Here is a 15,618-nt window from a genome sequence, read left to right on the forward strand (position 1 = left end):
TAGCCAATTTCTTAAAACTTCGGGGTCTTTTCACATGTAAAATAATATTCCCTCCATAGGATTATTGTTGAAGATCAATATGCTATGCAATAAGAGTTTTACTTCCATTAGAGAGATAAAAGAGTATGTCCAGATAAGGACCTTCTGAGAACAATCAAATGGCAAATTCAAGTCCCTCTTCTCAACTTTCCTAGCCATGTTGGAGGTGATGAGCTTCTATGGCAATAGGGAGTTGAGAAAGTTCACTACAGAAGGGGCCAACATCCCAGTATCCCTATATAGTGCAGAAGAGAAGGAAACAGGACATCAGAGGCCAAGCTAGAAAGGCAGGCAAAACATGGAGCCCTGGGAATCCTAATTCAGTAGATCTGAGATGAGCTCCAGAAAATCTCCACGTACTCAGGCTTCCCAGCTGACTGATACACAGGTGTGGGAACTATAGACCAGCAGGTTCTCAACATGTGGCCATCTGACCAACAACATCAACATCACGTGTGAGCTTAATAGAAACACCACTTCTCAGGCTCCATCTCAGACCTATTCAATCAGAAATTCTGGAAGTGGGACCCAGCAATTTGTGTTTTTAAAAGCCCTCCAGTTAATTCCAATGCATGTCCAAGTTGGAGAACCACTATAGCAGGCCAGTGACCATTAAGGACCTTCAATACAGAAGGGCTGATGCCAGAGTGGGAGAAACAAGAAGGGAACAGATTCCTGAGAGAAAAATCAGGGAGCACTACTGGGTCCAGGCCAGATGGCCGTGGTCACACATAGGATGAAGACTGGATCTGGCTGCCCTTACTCCACTCTTTCCCTCTACTTCCTGCTCATTTGGGTGAATAAGGCGGGCAGCTTCTATCCTGGTGGTCAGAAACAGGTTGAGCTCCCTTGGCTTTGTTATTTTATTTTGAATTTCAGTCTAGTTTAGCACATTGGTTGGAACTGGCTGCTAATCCCAGTGTACAAGACACCAGACATTGGTCTAAAATGTATTAGGGGGCTCCTGGGTCACTCAGTTGACCATTTCAGCTCAGGTCATGAGCTCATGATTGTGGGATTGAGCCCCAACTTGGACTCTCTGCCACACATGGAGTCTGGTTCTCTCTCCCTCTCCTTCTCCCTTTTTCTCTGCCCCTCTTCCCTGCTTGTGCACGTTTTCTCTAAAAAAATATATACATATAAGATGTATTAGACTGTGATAACCAAGCTTTAAAAAGGCATAGGGAAAAAAAAAAAAAAAAGGACAAGAAAACATGCCAAGTTAGAGACAAAAGGGTGGGCTAATCTTAAAATCACAATGGGTTCCTAATCCTAACCTCTCCTTCCAATACACATGAGAAGGGAATGGGCTAGGGTCCCAGTGTGGGAAGCAGAAAGAGTTACAGGTATGGCCATTGGCCCAACTAGAGGAGGACAGGACAGTTTCCCAAACTGTGTTCCAGGAGATATAACAGGTGTAGTGAGGCCAAAAAATAAATAAAAGGAAGGAGTGGTGGTCAAAAAAGTCTGGAAAATTGCTTTCAACAGCTCTCACCTGGAAATTCACATTGCATGTTTGTATGCAAGTAGTTCACATTGCACATTTTTTAAAGGTGCTGAGAACCCCTGTAATATGGGAACCTGTTTAACTTCATTTGATCCAGTATTTCCCATCTTTATTGGGCACAGACCCCTCCTTCTTGGAAGCATCACATGAAAGAGTGTTCTGCAGAATGTCAGCTTGGAAAACACAGCACTCTGAGAATTGTCTGATGGGACTTCCTTGCTGTTCACCTCCTGGTTCTTCCACTGCAATCCACCAGCCTGCTTGCCTTTCCCCCATGGATTCAAACCAACCTAAACAATTAAACCTAGTTCCATCTTGAACAGGAAGTCTAAAAACAGCCTCTGCTTTATGCAACCCTATTAAGTGTCAGGCTCTATTCTTGGTATTCTTGGTCTCTTGCCTAGGCACATTTATTTTTCATCTAGACTCTGTTGCCAGACCTGTGTCCTTGACATTCTTCCTCCAGAATCCTGGGCCAGGGTTCTTAAAACCCAGACACGAGCCTGACCTGCCTCCTGCCTCTGGTTCTTCCAGAACTGAGCCCAGCCTGCTGGGTGGCACGCCCTTTCCTTTTGCTCCCCACTTGGGCTATCTCTGAGCATGACCTTGGACGTTCTGGTTCCCAGTACCTGCGCCCTTCCCTCTAGAAACATTCCTGCCCCTCTCCTGGGTGTTCCATGTTCTGTTCCCACTCAGATGCGAACTCAGTGATCAGAGCGCTTTGTTGATAATTTTCAGGTGTTTACCTCAAGAGTGGTGCATTTTGGCAATAAGGAATGATAGTTCCTACTAATACATCTGCCAGGGCTCAGACTGAGTTTCCCATCTGAACTCTCTGCTGACAGTAACAGTGTATCCAAGTCAGGTGACCATGGCATGTGCAGGTAACCAAAAGAGTACTAGAATTGGGAGCAATTTGCATTTGGGACTTACATCTGGGACCTTAAACAAGTCCTCGACCTCTTTGAGCCTATGTTCTCCCATCTGTAAAATGAGAATAATAATACCTGTCCTGCCTACCTTAAAAGGGGGCAGAAGGAATACTGAGATGAAATAAAGTACTACGGGCTCTTTGAAAGTGTACGTTGCTATAACAATGCAACACATTTATTATCAGTTTATGACTTAGTGTCTTCCCACATCACAGACTCAGGACAGGGCGGGGCTAGGGGTTTGGGTTTTTTTCTACTCTTTTTAAAGGTATAACTATCTTTCAAAGGTGGACTCTACAAACTTAAGTTATGAAGGGACAGGGATTTTGCTGACCACTTCCCCCAGCCACCCCACTGAAGTAAGACTTTAGGTGAAGGGACCCATTCAGCCTGTTGCTTTGGCACAGAAGCATAGCCATAAACTCAATGGGGTGGCCACTGGACCCAGGGAGATTTGAGTCACTTCTCTAGCTAGATAAGCACTTTGCCCAGGGTAGGATGAATCTTCCCTTCCCCACAGAGCAGGCTCTCCCCACCAGAATAAAAGCCACGGGCCTATTGATGAAATGGAAATAGAAGGATATGGGACCCATCGGAGGAGACACGGTAACAGTGGGTGACAATTGCTCTGGAATCAGAGGACATAGAGTCCCAGCTTACCCCTTACTAGGGGGCCTCAGACATAAAACTTTGTTTCTCTGGCCCTTATACTTCGAACTGGAAAGAACAGCACCTGCTCCATGGGTTGATGAGGCAGCAGGTAAAAGCCACCAGTGCACCATGGGAAGGCAAGCTAGAGGTGGTGTCATGGCGCTGATGGGGCAGCAGTGGTAGTAAAATGGTGGTGGAGACAGAGGGGATGGTAGTGGTGTACAGCTGAACTGGATTCTGGAAGGAAAAAATGGAGTCTGTTTGAAATCACCAGAAGCCATGTCCAGGCTAGAAAGAGAACCATGTACTTCCAAGGATCCAGACCACAACAAAGACCCCTGACAAAATGGCCCTTGGCCTCCCATTCCCATGGGATCTTAGCAACCACCTTTCTAGAGTCCAGGAAGGCTTTGGTCACCAGGGGCACTCAGTGGAGGCACAAACCTCTCTGCTATGGGGATGACCCAGGGTGCCAGCAGAGGGGGGTGGGAGGTAACAGAATGCCTGCTTTCTCTTTCTGTGTGGTCCTGGGTCACTGGACCACAGAGCTCAGAGGGCTGCAGACAAGGCTGGCAACTAAATCCCTTTTGAGTTCCAACCTATAATCTTCCACTTTCTGGTGAGGCAGGCTTCAGCCATTCTAACAATCATCCAGTGAGGCCCATGTGGGACCCATTACTTCTGACCTCAGGGGAATGTCAGGTCAGATCAGGAGAGGATAACTGATCAGCTCTTAGGAAAATTGAAAAGCTCTGCTGCTCCAAGTGTGGCCCGGGAACCAGCAGCATCAGGGGGCTGGTTAGAAATGCAGACTCCCAGGCCCCGCCCCACCCCATACCTACAGAATCAGAGTTGGAATTTGAACATATTTGGGGGTATCAGCAGGGCTGCATTCCTTCTGGGGGCTCCACAGGAAAAATCCCTTTCCTTGCCTTTTCCAGTTTTAAAGGCCACCTAAATTCCTTGGCTCTAGACTCCTTGCTCTACCTTCAAAAACAGCAGAACATTCAAGAAAATTTAAGAGCACTAATACAGTGAGCTGCATCTAGACTTACACTCTTTCAGTCTCTGGTGTTGTCTTTCACAGTATTAAATATTCATTCCTGTTCATTCAATAGATATTCCATAGGCACCTACCTCATGCCAGACATTGTGCTAGACTCAAGAGACAATCTGGCACAGTCTAGGTCCCAAAGAGCTCTGGAACAGTGTATGCTTCAAAGAAATGGAAGCCAAGGCCGTGGTCATAGCCAGTCTTCTGGGGCTGATGTTTCCCTGGCTGCATTCAGGGAGATGCCCAGAGCTACCTTCCCTTGTAGATACCTCTCCCCTTGCTGTTGAATGGCAGAATACAATGAGCAGTTATGACTGCAAGTGCTAGAATTAGTACCTTGCATACTGTAGGGATATACTGTACAGACATAGAACAGAATTGCTCAGCTGTGGCTAACTGCCTTGCCTTCCTCTCCTTCCTTCTTTCTCTACAATCGTCCTACCCTGAAGAGGCCTCCTTTAGTCTTTTCTACCATTTTTTCCCTAGGTCTTCCAAAAATCTCCATGTGCATTTTACCAGCGTATATATAGCAAAAAAAAAAACAAAAACAAAAACAAAAAACAAACAAACTGGGGCTTCAACCAGTCTCAAGAGTTTGTTTTAAGCTAGAATGACAAATACACATCATTTACCCCTGACGCACAGCACTTAGAAACATCTATAGCTTTGTAACGTGATTCTTCCTTTTGAAGATTCTTTGGCTCAGATGCATAGTTGGGGCAAGGCAATCACCCGCCCACAGGCGCCAGGACGCTGGGACGCCTCCAGCAGCCCCCCTCCCCAAAGATTAAATGCAGCTGTAATGCTCTGATGTTCCAGGCCGCCCAGCAGCTGGAGAAGATTTCGAAGGGCCAAGGGACTTCCCCTTTTCTGCTATTAGCAGCAAACACAGCTCAAACTCCGAGGAGGAGGCGGGGGGACAAAGGGAGCAAGAATCAAGCAGGGCTCTTTGAAGTAGTGTAATCCAAACTCACATCCAGGCTAGGAGGTGGGGATTTTAGAAACGTGTTCCTACAGAAGAGAATAAACCATTGGGTTGTTCCAAAGTGGTGGCGCAGAACAGACGGCCTGTCCAAGAGCCTGAGCCCACACCCCACCCTGGTTCTCCCCTGCCTGCACCCGGCGCTAGACTCCTTGTCCACGATCAGTGTTGTGGAGGCGGCGGGTGGCGGGTGGCGTAGACTCCAACCTCCCCGGTGATTGTGATGGATATTAGGTGACGTCCTCCGGAGAGCCCTGAACCTGATCTCCAGGATGGAATGTCTGGCATAGAGTCCGTCTTACTAAAAAGAAAGAAAACGGCCTCTGGCTTTCCAAGTAAAAACAATATATAGAGACAAACTGCCTCTTCCCAAGTCCTTGTTTACCATAAAGCTGACGTAGATGAGCTCATGTGTTTACCCAAGGCACTTGGGTTTTCAAAACACAGAGGAGCTGGAGAACTCGGGGGCGTGCGCAGGCTGGGAACGGGGAGGAGAGAGAGAGGGAGCCAGTGTAGCTTCAGAAGCTCCATGAAAAGGTAGATGCCCCACCTCCTTCATCCTCACAACTGCAAGGATATATATGAGGAAGGCATAATGGAACCCATTTTCGAGATGGGGAAACCCGAGCTCAGGGAGAAGAGTAGTAGTTCTCCAGGAACACCCACATGGGTACAGCCACACCAGGATTCAGAGCCTGCTCAGCCGGACTCCGAATGCTTTCCTCTACGACCCACTGTGTTCAGAAAGCCAACAAAAATTCCAGAAACCTCCCCCAGGGAGGGCCAAGGAGGAGCCAGACAGGTGGAAGGTTGACTTGTAATTAAAGCTTGGAAAATCCATGACGTCCTCAGGAAACTGAGAACTCACACCACGTTTGCAGGCAGTGGAGTTGGGGCTCAGGCATCGGTGGTCCTGCCTCCTGAAGGCCCGGCCACTGCTCATCTCAGGGCCGATCCTGGCAGGCAGGCACCTCTCTTCCACCAGCCATGGAGCTGCCCTTCTAGCTACATCTGCTGCAATGAAACCCGCACGTCCCCCAGCCTCCTTCAAGCCATCCAGTCACCACCCTCGTTCTTACGTGGCTTTCCTTTTGAGGCCCGCAGCCCCGTCTACATGGCTGTGCTGGATGGAAAGCCTCACCCAGCTCCAAACCTGACGGACTTCCGGGTGGCTTCCGGGAAGCTACTACCTTCGCTTCTCACCAAAACGGAGACTCCCCTTTGCGTGTCCCACACTTGGGCCCTAATGAACCCTCATCATTTGTCAAATGCAGTTACTAATGTGGACACAGCAAGTTTCTGGCCACCTCCCTCAGAATCCAGCTCCACAAGTGGGTGGCTCTCCTCCCCTCGGGGTCCACCTCCGCCAGCAGGTCTCGGCATGCCACCCAGTCCAGGTCACCTGAGCCAGAACCATTCACAGGTGCAGCAGACACTGTCTGTGGGATGGCCACGAGGACTAAGGCATGACTTAGCACGGATGTATAAACTGTGTAGGACAGAACTTCCGCTGCCCGGCAGTCAACAGGTATGAGATTTAATCACAGCACTGGAACAACGAATGGCTTTTCACCAATAACTTTTGATGAAGTGATGTAATGATTTTAGCATGACATATCTAACTGGGGCACCCCAGTCCCCGAACACGGGTCATATGGACTTTCTACTCTTCATTGCTGGAATAACAAAGCCTGGAGAGGCAGAGGTGCAAAATGAAAACCTAACAAGCCCAGTCAAGCAGATGGTGCCGGAGGGGGGGGGGATACCCCACTTTGCCACCGCAGGGAGCTGGGGAAACAGAGGTGAGGAGAAGGTGCCGAACATGCTGTGAGATGTGGAGACCTCAAGTTGCTCACTGACGGCATTCGCTCAGGCAAGGTGGCTACCTGGACACTACCGAGTGACAGCACAGGGAACCGGAACACGGACAGCCCAGACTCTGCGGCCTACACTCAACAGCACAGTGCAAGCTGGCGGGGAGCCCCACCTCCGCTCTGGCCCGGCCTGCACTTTAGGCCTTGGCTCCCCCCACCGGGCCTGGCCATCCCAGCCGGCTGCTCTTCCCTCCTCCTCAGGGCCCCCGCTCCCCGGTGCCTTTACCTGTTGCCCCTTGACAGCCTTCTCCTCCCAGGAATCAGCCTGCAGCAGGACGCCCTGGTGCCTCTTCAAAGCCGACACCGCAGACTTGCCAGGACACACCTCACCAGCCACCCGACGACTCCCCCCTACAACCCAGAGAGACGACCCGCACTTGCTTACTGACCTTTTCCACTCTCTCCTGAGCCACCTTTCACAGAATCACCTGGAGAGCTTGTTAACTCACAGACTGCTGGGATCCGGTTTAATTTATTAGTGGGCCTGGAAGGAGGCTAAGAATTTGTCTTTCTAACAAGTTCCCAAGTGACGCGGCTGCTGTTGGCCCCAGGACCACCTCTGGAGAACGGCTCTGCCAGAGGAGGCCTGAGTGCTCGGAATCAGTGCAAGGCACAGCCAGCCCACAGCCATCCTACAAAACCTGCCTGTTTTTGGAACATGGCAATGAGAAAGAATGAAATCTGGCCACGTGTAGCAACATGGATGGAACTCGAGGGTGTTATGCTGAGCGAAATAAGTCAGGCAGAGAAGGACAGATACCATATGTTTGCACGTATAGGAGGATTAGGAGGAACTTAATGGAGGACCGTGGGGGAGAAAAAGGGGGGAAATGGTGGGGGAGAGGGAGGGAGGCAAACCATGAGAAACTCTTGAATGCTGAGAACAAACTGAGGGCTGATGGGGGTGGGGAGGAGGGGAGGGGGGTGATGGGCATGGAGGAGGGCACTTGTGGGGATGAGCACTGGGTGTTATATGGAAACCAACTTGACAATAAACTACTTAAGGAAAAAAAAGACCACCAGAAAATTACTAGAACTGATCAATGAATTCAGTAAAGTCACAGGATACAAAATCGATGTGCAGATATCTGTTGTACTTCTATACACTAATAATGAAGCAGGAGAAAGAGAAACTAAGAAAACAGTCACATTTGGGGGCACCTGGGTGGCTCAGTCAGTTAAAAGGCCAACTTCTGCTCAGGTCATGATCTCGTGGTTCATGAGTTCAGGTCCCACGTCGGGCTCTGTGCTGACAGCTCAGCTTTGGATTCTGTGTCTCCCTCTCTCTCTGCCCCTCCCCTGGTCATGTGCACTCACTCTCTCTCTCAAAAATAAATAAACATTAAAAACATTTAATAAAAAAATTTTTAAAAAGAAAACAATCCCATTTACAATTGCACCAAAAGTAATACATAGGAATAAACCTAACCAAGGAGGTGAAAGACTTGGACTCTGAAAACTATAAGACATGGTTGCAAGACAGACTTCTTACTGAAATCCAGGCAGCAGTGGAGTCCAGGTTCTTAGCCTCCCTTGTATTTACAATGCTGGCAAGTGACAGGGGCCAGCTCCCCCCCACCCCCGGCCCACCACCACCCCCACACTCCAGGAAGGCATTCTCCGAGTTCCTCTTTGGGCCCCTCCGAGTGGCTCCTTCTGGCTGAAGTGCCCATCAGTATTCCATTCATTTACAAACCATGGAGTTTCGTGCACTGGAGGTAAGGTGAGTCTGCTGCCTTCCCACATCTGGGGAAGAGAACACTGCGCTTGAAGTGAAGGAACACAAGTCACTAACTGGATAAGTGACCTCAATCAGTGTCTCCACGTCACCGAATCTGCTGCTGCTTCTGTTAAGGAAGAAAAAAATCTGTCCTAATTCATAAGGTTATCACAAATGGCATGATGATGTAGTGTGACATTACTTATTTTATGACATTATTCATTAGCATTTGCTGTTACTTTTTCTAGGACAGGATTATTTACCCGCAAGCAGCTTTCCTCTGGCTCTAGGATACTTTCCTGAGCCCCTCTTTCCTCCTTTATGTTTTCCCCTGGTGGCTATATTCATTAAGCACTTGTTGAGCTACTTTTCCTGCCAAACACTGCACCAAACACCATAGTCCAAAAATGAAGCAGACAAGATACTCAGCCTTAAAGAGCTCTCAGTCTAGTGAGAGTGATAGCAAGTGTCAAAAAGTCCCACTTGAGCAGGACATTTTGATACAGGAGTGTACAGAGGGCACTTGGAAGCAGACGTGAGGTCTGTGGCAGTTCCTTAGTTAGTCTTCCTTCTGCCTTAGTAATAGAACTCCCGATTTCTAGTTTGATATAGGGCCACACAGAATAAAGATTATGTATATTTTCCATCCTCCCAGACAGTTAGATGTGACCATGTGACTAAGTTCTAGCTAAAGGGATATAGTCGGAAATGGTATAAGGATACTTCTAGAAAACCTCCTTAAACGGCAATTGGCATGGAGAGCTTGAGTGGCTCAGTTGGTTAAGTGTCTGATTTTGGCTCAGGTCACAATCTCACGGTTCGTGGGTTCGAGCCCCGCGTCAGGCTCTGTGCTGACAGCTCGGAGCCTGGAGCCTGCTTCTCCCTCTCTCTCTGCCCCTCCTCTGCTTGCACTCTGTCTCTCTCTAAAATAAATAAACATTTAAATTTTTAAAAAATACAGCAACTGGCATGTGCCCTTTCCCCTTACCCCTGCCTCTGTCTTGTTGCCTGAAATGCAAATGTGATGGCTGGAGCCCCAGCTGCATCTTAAACCATGAGGATAGGGATGTTCCTAGGATGACAGAGCAGTGAAGTGTAAGGAGTCTGCATCTCTGACAGCTTTGTATAAACTGTTCTGGGCTGCCTATCTCCAGAGTGTATTCACATGAGAGAAAATAAACCATCTCACTTTAAGCCATTATTATTTTGGGTTTTCTGACACATATAACTAAACCTGATCACCAGATCATGAGTGCCTCAGGACTTTGGACTTCATTATATGGGCAAAGAGGAGCTATAGGCGGTTTACTGTGGAGCAATGTGATGTAGAGAAAAGAGGGAGACACAATAGAAATGACCCAAGCTGTAAGGAGACTGTCAAAACTTATTTCTATCAATAGAAACGAGGAGCTCTGGGGCGCCTGGGTGGCTTAGTCGGTTAAGTGTCCGACTTTCGCTTAGGTCATGATCTCGCAGTTCGTGGGTTCGAGCCCCACATCGGGCTCTGTGCTGACTGCCAGCTCAGAGCCTGGAGCCTATTTCAGAGTCTGTATCTCCCTCTCTCTCTCTGACCCTCCCCTGCTCACACTGTCTCTCTCTCCTAGAAATAAATAAAAATATTACAAAAAAAAAAAGAAACGAGGAGCTCTGATGTGAAGAAAAGGCAGATGAGCACGGTGTTAGACATGTGGCCTTCAAGTTGTGTGCAATGACGGCAAAGCCCAAAAGGGAGCTGGAGAGGTGGAAGCGAATCTTGAGAGAGAGATAAGGCCTAATGCTATAGGTTTGGAATCACTCATGTTAAAGTAATAGCTGACATGCTACATCATGGACAAACTTTGAGGACTATAGATTCAGAAGCCTCTCAGGAACTTTCCTGGTGGGATCTGAAACTGACCCCCATATCCAGAGGGCAAGGAGAGAGCAAAGAAAGAGGCCACTCCATGTTGCTAGGTGGCAATTCTAGTAACAGCAAAGGGAACTTACATACAAGGCTTATCTTGGGCAGCAGCAAAATGAATGGACCCCTGGATCCACCCTCCAAATTTTAAAAGTTTATAAAGAGGCTCTAACTGGACTCAGTCACGTATACCATGCAGGTGTTTTCAACACCACATCCCCGTGTCAAGGCTGTGTCTTGGGAGCAGGCTCTGGGTGTGGGAGAGGCAAGTGGAATCCACACTCCAAGGACACAGAAGGGGTAAGGAGCCTCCAGGTGCCTGGGTCCAGCTCATGGGTCAGTCGGCGGTCACGTTTTCTTGATAATGTTCCCCAACAAGGATATTACGCAAAGTGAGATAAGTCAGTCATAAAAGGATAAAAACTATCTGATTCCACATATATGAGGGACCTAGGGGAATCAAATTCATAGAGACTGAAATTAAAATAGTGGTTGCAGGGCTGGGGGGAGGGGAGAATGGGGAGTTAGTATTTAACAGGGACAGAGTTTCCGTTTTAGAAGATGAGAAAGTTCTGTAGACGAACGGCAGAGACAGCTGTGCAGCACTGTGAATGTTCCCAATACCATCACCCTGAACACTCACGAATGGTAGGATGGTAAATACTACATACATCATAAATACAGGAAGGAAGGAATGAGGGAAGGAAGGAAGGGAGGGAGGAAGGAAGAAAAGAAATATCTAGTAACTTCTAAAGTAATAGGTGAGGGGCACTTGGGTGGCTCAGTTGGCTAAGCATCAGACTTGTGATTTTGCTTCAGGTCATTATCTCACATTTCGTGAGACTGAGCCCCACAGTGGGCTCTGTGCTGACAGCGCAAAGCCTTCTTGGGATTTTCTCTCCCTTTCTCTCTGCCCCTCCTCTACTCATCCTCTCTCTCTCTATCAAAATAAACATTAAAAAAAAATAGCAATAGCTGAAACCCCCAAAGTAGGCGAAGTTTCCTGAGAAAGAGGAAAAAGTGAGCCAGAAAGGCTCACCTTTGAGGAACAGAAGAAAGAAGCTGGTCTAAGGAAAGAGAGAAGGTTGGCTTGAGAGGTGTGAAGAGAAGGACAGACTTTATGTCACAAAAGGGAAAGAGGGAGAGAATCGGCAACATGATCAGGACTTCTGGAAACAGGCAGTGCCAGAAAGAGAGAGACTGTTCAACAGAGTCTAGCTGGATTATTATTTTTTTTTAATGTTTATTGATTTTTGAGAGAGAGAGAGAGAGACAGAGTGAGTCAGAGAGGGACAGAGAGAGAGGGAGACACAGAATCTGAAACAGGTTCCAGGCTCCGAGCTATCAGCACAGAGCCTGACGTGGGGCTCAAACTCATGGACCGCAAGATCATGACCGAGGCCGAAGTCGGACACATAACCAACTGAGCCACCCAGGCGCCCAATAGCTGGATTGTTTTGATAACAAAGGAGTCTTTGCATTAGCACTGAGTTCAAGACTAGGTGCAGGTGATGACCATCTAAACTGGATGTTTCAAAGATGCTAGAAGCAAATGTCACGTACAGCAAGCCCCGGCCTGCACAGAGAACAACCCCAGCCCCTATTCCGTTGTAACCAGTTTCGAAATAAAAGGCTGCCTGCATGAAGTACAACAGAGAATCCATCAAATCAGAAAGCAGTTTCTGGGCTTCTGTGGAAACTCAGAGATGCAGAATAAAAAGTGCCTACAGCATGCTGTGGGGGGAGTGATGAAGAAAAGGGAGATAAATGGTCCCAGAGAGAAGAGAGTTCTAGAAAAAAAAGCTTCACTGTGTCAAAACTGCTCCTCTCTACTTTGAGTTAGTGTGGGAGTTAACCTTTAACACTCGATTTATCTGTGGTCAGTTCAAGAACTAGGGGCACCTGGGTGGCTCATTTGGTTAAGCCTCTGACTTCAGCTCAGGGCATGATCTCGCGGTTCGTGAGTTCGAGCCCCGCAGCAGGCTCTGTGCTGCCAGCAGGGAACCTGCTTCTGATCCTCTGTCCCCCTCTCTCTCCGCACCTCCCCCACTTGTGTTCTCTCTCTTTCTCTCTCTCTCTCTCTGAAAAGAAAAGAAAAGAAAAAAAGAACTATCTGAGGCACATGATGAAAAACAAAACAAAACGGAAACAAAAACCCTTAGCTTAATGTCTGAGAATGGACTCCTCGTGGTGGCGGAGGGACATTTTCCATAGGAAAGTCCATCTATAAGCCCTCAGGTGGCAGCTATGACTGGAGGCGCAGGTTGGCAGGAGACAAGTGAACAAAAAGGCCTACCAGAGGACGGGTAGGACCCCGCAAAATCACCAAAGAACTTCTAAGAATCGAGGGTTCTCCCAGGCCACTGTTTGCTACTCAGTCAGGAAAATGCACTCCTGTCTTCTCACACTTTATTAAAGTAGGGAGGTTTGAGGGGCGCCTGGGTGGCTTAGTCGGTTAAGCGTCCGACTTTGGCTTAGGTCATGATCTCGCGGTTCGTGGGTTCGAGCCCCGCGTCGGGCTCTGTGCTGACTGCCGGCTCAGAGCCTGGAGCCTGTTTCAGTCTGTGACTCCCTCTCTCTCTGACCCTCCCCTGTTCACGCTGTCTGTCTCTCTCTCTCTCTCCTAAAAATAAATAAAAAACATTTAAAAATTTTTTTAAAAAATAAAATAAAGTAGGGAGGTTTGAATAAAAAGTGAGGAACAGTGGGTGGATTCCATGTTGGCACATCAGGGTAGCACACTCAGAGCAGAGCACAAGAACTCACTGGACGCAGGAGGTTGGAGCCAGAGGTGACCACGAGGCTGAGCAGGAAGACCCAGGCAACATCTGGCGCGAATCACCACAGAGGACTGGCTCCGGGAACAGCCATGCTGGGGCGTGGGTTTGTCGTCGTGGCCAATCAGTCTCTTTGGCAATAAACCACTTGTGTCCTTATTCTGTCTGGTCCTGTCTCCTTCCATCCTACGTAACAAGCAAGGATGAGGGAGTGGCTCACGATGTTGTGGAAGACTGAGAGATTAAAGAAAAGGAGAGTTCTGGAAAGGTCATCAGATTTGCAAAACTGCAAGTCACTGATGACACTGGAAAGAGGATGTTCAGCAGGAGCAGGGCCAGGGCGTTCCGCGTAATGATGCAGGCTGTGCCCTGCACAAAGACAGCGTCTGCAGGATACCACTCCCTTCCCAGGCATCACAGACGGGGTGTTCACAACAGTCTTCCGGCCAAAGAGAGAAAAGTGTCTTGAGGAATGGGTCCCTCATCTTAATGGGCACTGAGGTGGCTGGTAGGCTAGCAGCAGCTTTAGTGGGGACAGAGGCAGATGGCAAGAAGGTTATGAATGAGTTGCTGGTGAAGAAATGAAGGCCACGCAGGGCACCTGGGTGGCTCAATCAGTTATGCATCTGACTCTTAATTTCAGTTCAGGTCACGATCTCGAGGTTTGTGGGATTGAGCCCTGTATCAGGCTCTGCACTGATAGCTTGGAGCCTGCCTGGATTCTCTCTCTCTCTCTCTCTCTCTCTCTGCCTCTCCCCCACTCTCTCTCTCTCAAAATAAACATTAAACAAAAAGAAATGAAAGCCTTGTTTTTGGAGCTCCTATACAGGATGCATATTATTTATCTATTGCTGCAAAACAAATTACTCCAAAATTTAGCTTAAAACAATAAACATTTCTTATCTCATTGTTCTGTGAGTCAGGAATCCAGGAGCAACTTAGCTGAGTGATTCTGGCTCAGCCTTGCTCATGATGCTTCAGTAAAGCTGTCAGCTGGGGCTGAAGGACCTACTTCTAAGCTCATTCATGGGGAGGCTGTAGGTTTCAGTTCCTCGCAGCCGCTGGGCTGAGGGTCTCAGGCAGCCTCACCACATGGGCTTTCCCACAGAGCTGCTCACAGTATGGCAGTTTGCATCCCCCAATGTAAATGATCCAGGAGAGAAGGGGAAAAAATAGAGAAGAGATGGAGAGGGGAGAGAAAGAGAAGGAAAGGGAGGGGCAGGAAGGGAAGAGAAGACAAGAGGAGAAACGTGGATGTTCAATATAGAAGCCACAATGTTTTATACCCTAATCTTAGAAGTGACATCCATCCCTTTTGCTGAGTCCGATTCTTTCAACAGGTGAATAAGGCCAGTCCTCAGGGCACCTGGGTGGCTCAGTCAGTTAAGCATCTGACTCTTGATTTCGGCTCAGATCATGATCTCATGGTTCATGGGATCGAGCCCCATGCTGGGCTCTGTGCTGACTCTCCCACCTTCTCTGCCTCTCTTCCTCTCTCTCTCAAAATTAAAAAATAAATAAACTTTAAAAATAAATTAATCCTTATTCAAAGTGAGTATTAATACTCACATAATACTTACATAAGAGTATTAATACTGGGAGATGGGGATCGTTGGAGGCCATCTTAGAGGCTGCCGATCAAGATACAAAGGCTCAACCACTACAGAGAAAGAAGGTAAAACCCTTCTTTCACCCTGGGGGTAAAATCAATAAAAGACATACAGAATTTGGGAAAAGTTCCAAGCTCACTTAATGCAGGGACTAGAGCATACTCCAGCTAGTGACACCATGGCTGCACTGAACCAGGTGGCAGAAATGGTTGCCAATGGCTGCCACTCAGCAGGAACCTGGTCATCTGCCTTGTAGGCCTTTAGTTTTGGCGCCCACACAAGCTGTCTGCCTCTACGTTGTGCAAGTGTGGAAGAAAGTTCATGAATGCCAACAAAGATTTCTAATCCAGAGAAACAGCCCATGCAAAAATCTAAAAAGGCATTCAAAGAAAACAAAGCACCTCACATGTCAGCTTTGTTTCTGCTTTCTGTGTGGGCAGATCTGTTCTGAGGAAGTGTGGAGGCAAGAAAATACTCCCCAGATCAGCCAGTAACAGGCTGCACCTGTGTGCCACACCTCCCCTCCCTGGGGCCACCCAGACCCCCCAGGTGTCTGGGCTTGAGAAGTTCTG

General features: G+C 48.1%; 1 long non-coding RNA gene across 10 annotated transcripts in view; it reads right to left on the minus strand.

The window, feature by feature from the left end:
- LOC120235904 overlaps window positions 1-7,703 on the minus strand; it is a 37,508-nt gene extending 29,805 nt beyond the window's left edge. For all 10 annotated transcript variants that reach the window (XR_005529531.1, XR_005529526.1, XR_005529530.1 and 7 more), the window contains exon 1: window positions 7,266-7,703. This is a non-coding gene — a long non-coding RNA (uncharacterized LOC120235904). The remainder of the gene's footprint in view (window positions 1-7,265) is intronic.
- Window positions 7,704-15,618: the final 7,915 nt, after the last annotated feature.

This window comes from Hyaena hyaena, unplaced genomic scaffold (assembly GCF_003009895.1).
Source record: "Hyaena hyaena isolate Hyena2069 unplaced genomic scaffold, ASM300989v1 scaffold_140, whole genome shotgun sequence".
Taxonomy (NCBI): domain Eukaryota; kingdom Metazoa; phylum Chordata; class Mammalia; order Carnivora; family Hyaenidae; genus Hyaena; species Hyaena hyaena.